Source organism: Danio rerio, chromosome 12 (assembly GCF_052040795.2).
Source record: "Danio rerio strain M-AB ecotype USA chromosome 12, GRCz13ab, whole genome shotgun sequence".
NCBI lineage: Eukaryota > Metazoa > Chordata > Actinopteri > Cypriniformes > Danionidae > Danio > Danio rerio.
The window spans coordinates 8,169,345-8,178,330 of NC_141032.1; the positions used below are offsets into that span (position 1 = coordinate 8,169,345).

Genomic DNA, 8,986 nt, shown 5'->3' on the forward strand with positions numbered 1-8,986 from the left:
ATTGGATCCTGATTGAACTCAAGATTTTTACAAAAATCAGCCAAGTTTGGTGAAGGAAAAATCATGGTTTGGGGTTACATTCAGTATGGGGGCATGCAAGAGATCTGCAGAGTGGATGGCAACATCAACAGCCTGAGGTGTCAAGACATTTGTGCTAACCATTACATTAGAAACCACAGGAGAGGTCAAAATCTTCAGCAGGATAGTGCTTCTTCTCATACTCCAGCCTCCACATAAAAGTTCCTGAAAGCAAAGAAGATCAGTGTGCTCCAGGATTGGCCAGCCCAGTCACCAGACATGAACATTATTGAGTAAGATGAAAAAGGAGGCATTGAAGATGAATCCAAAGAATCTTGATAAACTCTAGGAGTCCAACAGGAACGCTTTCTTTGCCATTCCAGATGACTTTATTAATAAGTTGAGTCATTGCAGAGATGTATGGATGAAGTCCTTCAAGCTCATGGGAGTCATACACAATATTCATTCTTTTTTCACTGCTGTACATTATTTCTGTTAAGTGACAAGGCTTTTGTCTAAGCAAAGTTAGGCCTTACTGTCCTAATTAAATAATTAAAAATCAAGGCATGATCATATTTTATTTTGGTAAAATAAGTGTAATCTAGAGGCCTTTGCCTTTCATATAAGCCACTTCTGATACCAAATGATCAACTAGAAGTCAAGATATTATTTGTTATTACTAAAACTTGGCGACAAGACTTTGAGGTAGTGCATTCATTGGAATAATTTTAACTAATATTATTAACTATATATTTTGAAGAAACATTTTTTTACAGTAATTTTAAAGATTTTTACTGTTAAATCCACAAATGTTAGATACTTTTGACATTGTAACCTACTGTATAATAGAAACAGCTAAATGAACAGCTCAAGAATGTTATATAATATCACTGAATTGACCTTGAATGTTAATTTATGTCAGAAAAATCAGTTATTAATTAGGCTGAAATCAAAGCAGCATGCGCAGGTTATCCCTTTCAGTAAGTCATGAAAGTGTTAAATATTGAACCCAAATTGATCGTCTTGTAAAAGCGGAGTGCTGTCAATTGCTCATTTAACTGTTATGAATAACATTTGTGTGCATATATTGAGCTGAGCAGAAGACTAATGCAGAATCACTGGGCCACTGGGGCTATTTATAAGTTCATAAAACACAGCAAACTGCACACAGTGGAGAACAGCCAGCATCAGTTTCAGCCGTCACCATGACCACCAATAGGCCACTTAGGGTGACGCAGTTTGATTGTGCAGGTACATCTTTTTAAGAAATGAATAATACGATGTCTCAAAGTTTAATCCTTCGCAGAATTTCACACAATCAAAAAAGTATGTTTGCTGTTTGTCCAAACTACTTATTTAAAATGAGCTGAAACAATGCAATTCTGGAGTTTTTTTGGGACAACTTAATAATTTTATGTTCAATCTTCTTAAATTTGTATTATATATTCATATTTGTATGTTCATTCATTCATTCATTCATTCATTTTACTTCAGCTTAGTCCCTTTATTCATCTGGAGTCCCCACAGCCGAATAAACCACCAACTTGTCCAGCATAGGTTTTACACAGCGGATGCCCTTCCAGCTCAAAAAAATATTTGAACAAATGGAGTAAAGGTCTTGTTAAAATGACAATCTTTTCAAATTAAATGGTGGAGAGGTTTATTTTAGCTAAAAGGGGTCTGGTTTTCTTGTGAATGAAATATAGGCTAAATTATAAGTATACTGGAGTGCATTTTTTATTTGTTTTTTACTTTATTTTATTGTTTAAACCCCTCACTGATTCCAAACCGGTTTGACTTTCTGTCCTCTGCTGAACACAAATTAAGAATTTATAATAAGATTGGAAACCTGTAACCACTGACTTCCATGATTTATGATTTTCCTAAAATGGATGTCCTACAATGGTTTTTCACCATTCTTAAAAATGTCAACTTTGTGTTCAAACTGAATAAAGAAACTCATGGTGATAGCGAGTAGGGATGCAACGATTAACCGATTTCACTATTAACCGCGGTTTAATTTGTCACGGGTAATTAATCGTAAAGGCTTCTCAAAACAGTGTTTCTGCATAGAACAAAACTGCTGCAACTTAAAGGTATGCCAACTGTGCGCTAGTTTAAAGTACTGAGCTTGTACATAATACACACGCACATTGGATCAAATGCTGATTTAAACTATGGCCGAGGAGGTCTAAGTAGGTCTAACTAAGGTCCATTCACATATCCCATCTATTAGGCACACAAGTTCATTATTTCCAGTGGAGGCACATGGTTTGCGTGCATATTAGTGCCTTTCAGATGGAGGTTCAGCAGTCTTTGACTACATTTGTTCTATTTAAAAGGGAAATACCAGCTAATATGATGCTTAAATTTACATAAGACAAAAACTATTTGTTAATTTTTGTTCTGTCATTACTTTTCAGTATAAAATAATTAGCTGTTTAAATTCCAAAAGCATTTCACACTTATTTTTAAGTCCAAAGATAAATGGATTATATTGTTTTATTTTGTGCTGTATTTGGTTACTGAGCAGCGATAAATAACACTTTAAAATATAAGAAGTTTTCATGTGATTCTATAAGCTAGTAGTATTTTGAAATAAAAGAGCGCTTAATAATCATGATAACCGTGATTATTCCTCAGACTATAATCGTACAACCAAAATCTCTAATCGTTGCATCCCTAATAGTAAGTATATTATTATCCTGGTTTATTGGCGCCCTCTGGTGGCTACAGGTGATGTGTGTCTTTATGTTACAAAATGTTGTGTTTTGTGTTTTTTCAGATCCACTTTAAAGCCAGAGGCTAAATTTTAGGCAGTCGGTAATTATGTTTGACTTTGACTTATTCGCCTCTGTATGAGATCTTTCATTTAGTGTTTATGGAAAAAATGTGTCTCCACTTGTGTTTTCCAAAGCCCAGACTGCAGCTGGATTATTAGTCTTTCCTCTTAGTCAGCTGTTATTTTTATTTCCAACAGACAGATTCTTTTTAACTGAATTTTTTATAATAAGCTGCTCAGCAAATAAACTTCAGAAGCATCAATCTTTCAAACTGACATGCAATTGTACACATAAAATGATTAAAAAACAAGTTGTGTAAAAAACAAACTCACAAACAAAATTCACGATTACAGATTTACAGACTTTTAAGTTGATATCTATACCTCTCTCTCTCTCTCTCTCTCTCTATATATATATATATATATATATACACACACACACACACACACACACACACACACACACACACACACACACACACACACACACACACACACACACACACACACACACACACACACACACACACACACACACACACACACACACACACACACACACACACACACACACACACACACACAAGTGGTTCTCAAACTGTGGTACGTGTTCCACTAGTGGTAAGCAGGCTTCCTTCTAGTGGTACGTGGAGGAATTGCTGAATAATTCAAGTAAACAAATTAACACCCTTTGACGCATACGATAAATCCAATGTGCTCAGTAAATTAATTTTAATAGGCTAAACCTTTTATTTTATTTTCCATTTTCCAATGTTTGTTATGTATTCTAATTCTAGCATTTGAAGCTAATCTCCTCCCCATATTTGTAACGGTTGTTGGGAGCGTATCCTCTATGTTTATATCTCAATGTTGACAGGTATAGTTTAATCACTTGCTTTTCTGACACACAAAGCCTATAACACGCAGTAAGCAGATCTAATTTCTAAATTAAATATGCAAATCAAAATCATAAATTCAAAGTTAATGTTTAGACTTCAAAAGATATACAAATAAGTCATGAATCTACATCTATCTCAAAATGTTTAAAAAACATTTTATATATGAATATGAACACAAATAGCCAATATTTATGAGATCCAAGGAACATTTCCAGGTTTTTATGAATAGGCTACTACATGTTAATACTTTACATTGAAGTACAGCAGTTTTCTTATTACTTTTAGAACATTTCCAATTAACTTTTAGAAGCACATTTGTAAGCACAGGGCAGTGATAATGTTCAAGCTATTTATTATAATAAATAATAATTAAATATTCATAATAATAGAAATTAATCTGCCTCATTTTTTAACTGTGCAGAGCTTTAGCTGCTTAATTAGCCCTACTCGCTACTGTATTTCAATCCTGGTCATTATGGTAGTACTTGAAGAGATTTTTTTTTTTCTGAGGTGGTACTTGGTGAAATAAGTTTGAGAACCGCTGTCCTATCCTATACAATGGCATCATTTTTATGCAAAACAAAGTTAGTTTTTTAATTGTTTTATATTTATAGATGGTTATGAACTTGCTATTATATGCAATAGGGTTGATGCAGAGCTAATGTTTCATCCCATACTGATAAACTTCCGGAGACTTTTTATTTTATTTTATATGGTTCCTTTTACGGTTCCAGCATGGATGTTGTAATGTAATGTAATTAAAATACAATCAGTTAAATAGACTTTGGCATTTATTTAATTTTACATGTGTAAAACGAGACAAAAAGCTGTTTACTCGCACACGCCAGGGTAGCGCAGAAACTCCATTAAATATACTGGAATAAAATAAATGTTCATATTTTAAAGACAGGGCAGGGAAAAATATTATTTAATGCAGTGCTTCTTATATAATCTGAGACCCACTCTATATCGGATATCACTCAGCCAGTGGAGATCGGTGATATTGTAAGAAAACAGACCTTAAACGCGACGATTTTGAAATGACACAGTTCACCGGAAGCTCTTAACCCAGCTTACTGACAAATTAAAAGTCCTTTAGCATACTTCTGCATATACCCTATTGGTATATTAAAATTGAATGCTTTTAAGTCGGTTATCTGCATGCAGTAAAACGCCTAGCTAAAAGCAATATACTATACTTTTATCCATTCACTATGATATTATAATGAAAATATACTACTACAAGGGCGTCACGGTGGCGCAGTGGGTAGCATGATCACCTCACAGCAAAAAGGTTGCTGGTTCGAGCCTGGTTATCTGCATGCTGGTTAAAGGATGCCATTGTATAGTATAGGCAAGGGGTCACCAATCTCGTTCCTGGAGGTCCGGTGCCCTGCAGGGTTTAGCTCCAACTTGCCTCAATACACCTACCTGGATGTTTCAAGTATGCCTAGTAAAACCTTGATTACCTTGATTGTTCAGGTGTGCTTGGAGATAAAATATGCAGAACACCGACCCTCCAGGAACAAGTTTGGTGATCCCTGGTATAGACTATCAACTTAGCTGGCATATCTGTGTTATGTTCTCCCCATGTTCGCGTGTAAGGTCATCCGCTGTGTTAAAACTTGCTGGATAAGTTGGCGGTTCATTCCGCTGTGGCGACCCCAGATTAATAAAGGGAATAAGCCGAAAAGAAAATGAATACATCACACACTCTCCCTGCTGAAAAAAACAGCATATGCTGGTAAGGCATGTTTTGATGCTGGTATGCTGGTCTCAATGCTGGTTTTGCTGGTCTCAATGCTGGTCTTAGTGCTGCTCCTGACCATCATTGAGACCAGCAAGACCAACATTGAGACCAGCAAAACCAGCATCAAAACATGCCTTACCAGCATATGCTTTTTTTTCAGCAGGGCTGTATCTATTAAACCACTTGTTGTTTTACCTATTGAGAGTTTTGCATTAATACCTGTTTAACTGTAGTAACATATATTGGATGTAGAATGAAACTATGATTCAGTGACATGTTATACATCTTCCTATGCAAAATGAGTGTAGATTTTAATCGCCACAGAATGAATTGATACAATACATTAAATTGTTTTGTGATACCTACAGAGGTAACTGAATGTCTTATTTTGAGATTGTTTGTGACGTGTCGCTTTAAGGTTGCAGAAAATGACAAACAGTTTTACTACAGTTGTTGCCAGTCCTTTTATTTTAATTGGCGTTGGCATAAGCAAATTACTTTCACGTATACAAAAATAAACAGAGAATAAAGCAATAAATCAATGTCTTACAAACAGTTTCTCAGTACTAAATGTAATATTGTGCAAGCTTACCGTTCTCATCCGTTCACACCGTCAAGAAGTTTGCTTGACCTGATGCTGCCTCTTCTCCATCACCTGTTAGTAATCAGGATATTAAATGTACAAAATAGCATTACGCCCTCCAGTGCTTACAAAAAGAATTACAAGCAAAAATAAATAAATAAGAACAAATTTATTACGACTCTAACAAGTTAAGTGCAAAAATTTTTACGTTTTTTACACCGTTTTAAAGGGTGTAAAAAAACCCTTTGAGGGTTAAACTCTAGTAATTGGCCTTTTAATCCCAAATAATTGACCTTACTGTAAAATGGTTGGGTTATACCATATTTGGAAAAGGTAATGAGTATTAATGAGCTCTAACCTTCATGCATAGTATTAGGTACTCAAATATACACATGCAAATGTACACTTACGGCCACTTTATTAGGTATTATTTGAGTACAGTGAACTTATTGTCGTGTTCAAGAAACCAGTCTGAGATGATTCAAGCTTTACGACAGGATGTGTTATCCTGTAGCCATCAGAAGATGGGTACACTGTAGTCATAAAGGGATGGACATGGTCAGCAACAATACTCAGGTAGGCTGTGGTGTTGACACGATGCTTAATTGGTATTAATGGGTCCAAAGTGTGCCAAGAAAATATCCTGAACACACTATTACACCACCATCACCAGCAGCCTAAACCATTGATACAAGGCAGGATGGATCCATGCTTTCATGTTGTTGATGCCATATTCTGACCCTACTATCCGAATGTCGCAGCAGAAATCGATACAAATTCAGACCAGGCAATGTTTTTCCAATCTTCTATTGTACAATTTTGGCATTAACAAGCAGTCGAACAGGTGTACCTAATAAAGTGGCCAGTGAGTGTATACTTCACTTTGTACTTAACACTATTTAAAGTTTATTGGTACTTTCACTCCAGAAAAATCACAGTAAAATCTGATGTGACACGAGGCATAAATGTGCATTAAACACTTACGTTCAGAAGTCTACATGTGTTAATTGTGTCATTATAAACAAATGCGGCAATAAACAATATACAGGGTAAATTAACAAAAGGCACGTTTAAACAAACCTTATGCCTATAATCTGTATATCCCGCATTTTGCATTCTCCATAGTCTTTTTTTTTTTTTATTCAAACAAACTTTTATTTAGAAAAGAAGAAATTTACAATATAAATCAGGAAGTAATTTGTACAAGACTGGAATACAAGAATATACAATTGCAAAGTAATAAGAACAATAACTAAAAAGAAAGGAGTAATAAAAAGAATAAAAAAGAGAACGAAATGAGGAAGGGGGAAGTACAAAATTAAATAAAATAAAAAAAATAGAGAAAGCATTAATTACTTACACACTGAAAGCATGATATTTTCATAAGATTCTATTAACTTGCAGAATTTCTTGTTGTTAGATAGCATTCTCCATAGTCAAGCATAGCTGCCTGCTTCACAAAACTGCTCCTTCCTAATAACTTGTTTTCAAAATAAGAGTCACACATACATGGCAAGTATAAAACAATCTTCATTCTTGTCGGCTTAGTCCCTTTATTAATCTGGGGTCGCCTCAGCGGAATGAACCGCCAACTTATCCAGCAAGTTTTTACACAGCGGATGACCTTCCAGCCGCAACCCATCTCTGGGAAACATCCACACACATTCACACACACACTCATACACTACGGACAATTTAGCCTACCCAATTCACCTGTACCACATGTCTTTGGACTGTGGGGTAAACCAGAGCACCTGGAGGAAACCCACGCGAAGGCAGGGAGAACATGCAAACTCCACACAGAAACGCCAACTGAGCCAAGGTTCGAATCAGTGACCCAGCGACTTCCTTAAGTGAGGCGCCTATGCCTTGCCTAAAACAAGCTTACATAAGCTTAAAAATAAGGGAAACTGATCATTGTTGTATTCTCACAAGGAAGCGTGGCATATTAATGATGCTGCGGGGATCCTCACAGTCTGTGTTCTGTTCTGATTGGCCTGTTTTCACTGGGATTTTACCCTCAAAGGATTTACATGAGAATGAGGAAAAAAATGCTGTCTCATTTCCCTGTACAGAGCTCATATTATTCAGCTACATGTAGGTGTATCCAGATTTTCATTCTATGCAAACTTTACATTTCTTCTTAAATTGTATCTGATACATATTGTATTTCAGAGCTTTGATTTAATGTAACACCAAATTTGGGTTCAGCCTTTCCCTAGTTCGATAACGAACATTATGTTTTGCATCCGACCCAAAATAAAGAAAACTTCCTTTCATATTTAAAGTGATCTTTGGACTAGTTTTATGCCCGCACAACACGCGCATAAAAAATTATAAGCCTTTTTAATTAGTGAGGAAAAGGTAAAAGTCCCCACTAGTGGTTCATTTTGATATTACACTATGTATGTGAGGCAAGGAAAACTGGCCACACACACAAACACACATTTCTGTGTAAGGTGTTCCTGTACAACCTTGATCTAAACCTGCAGGTAAACAAACACTGGTGCCTGCATAAATAGACCTCTGATTGCATTCACTATGGTTCCTGTATCCATGGCTGTCAATTGAAACCCAGTGCTAATCTTTAGAGTAACCCAGGCTTTGTTAGCATTTTGCATATAATTAGGCTATATTTAAATGTAAATTCATAAACATTATAGGGGTGGTCCGCTACAATATCATATTTTTAACTTTAGTTGATGTGTAACGTAGCTGTGTGAACATAAACAACATCGCTGAATGTAATGCACTCAAAGTTATATGCAAAGGGAGACATTAGCTTCTACAAAGTTAGCTTGGCAAAGCCTACAGTAAACGAATTTGGGGTATACAAAAAATACATTGGGGCCTGTGAGATCATAAATGCTTCAGGTTAGGCACATTCACCATGCGCACACACCCTGCGCAGTGAAAGGGTGTGGCCAGAGGCGCTGAAATGTTGTAGCAGAGAA

The 8,986-nt window shown here is 35.9% G+C and overlaps 1 protein-coding gene across 8 annotated transcripts in view; it reads right to left on the reverse strand.

Moving 5' to 3' along the window:
* The window catches only part of fam13c (family with sequence similarity 13 member C), a 168,475-nt gene extending 162,376 nt beyond the window's left edge, over positions 1–6,099 (reverse strand). For all 8 annotated transcript variants that reach the window (XR_015503244.1, XR_015503241.1, XR_015503242.1 and 5 more), the window contains 1 exon segment: positions 6,042–6,099. The gene's annotated coding sequence lies outside the window, so the exon portion shown is untranslated.
* Positions 6,100–8,986: the final 2,887 nt, after the last annotated feature.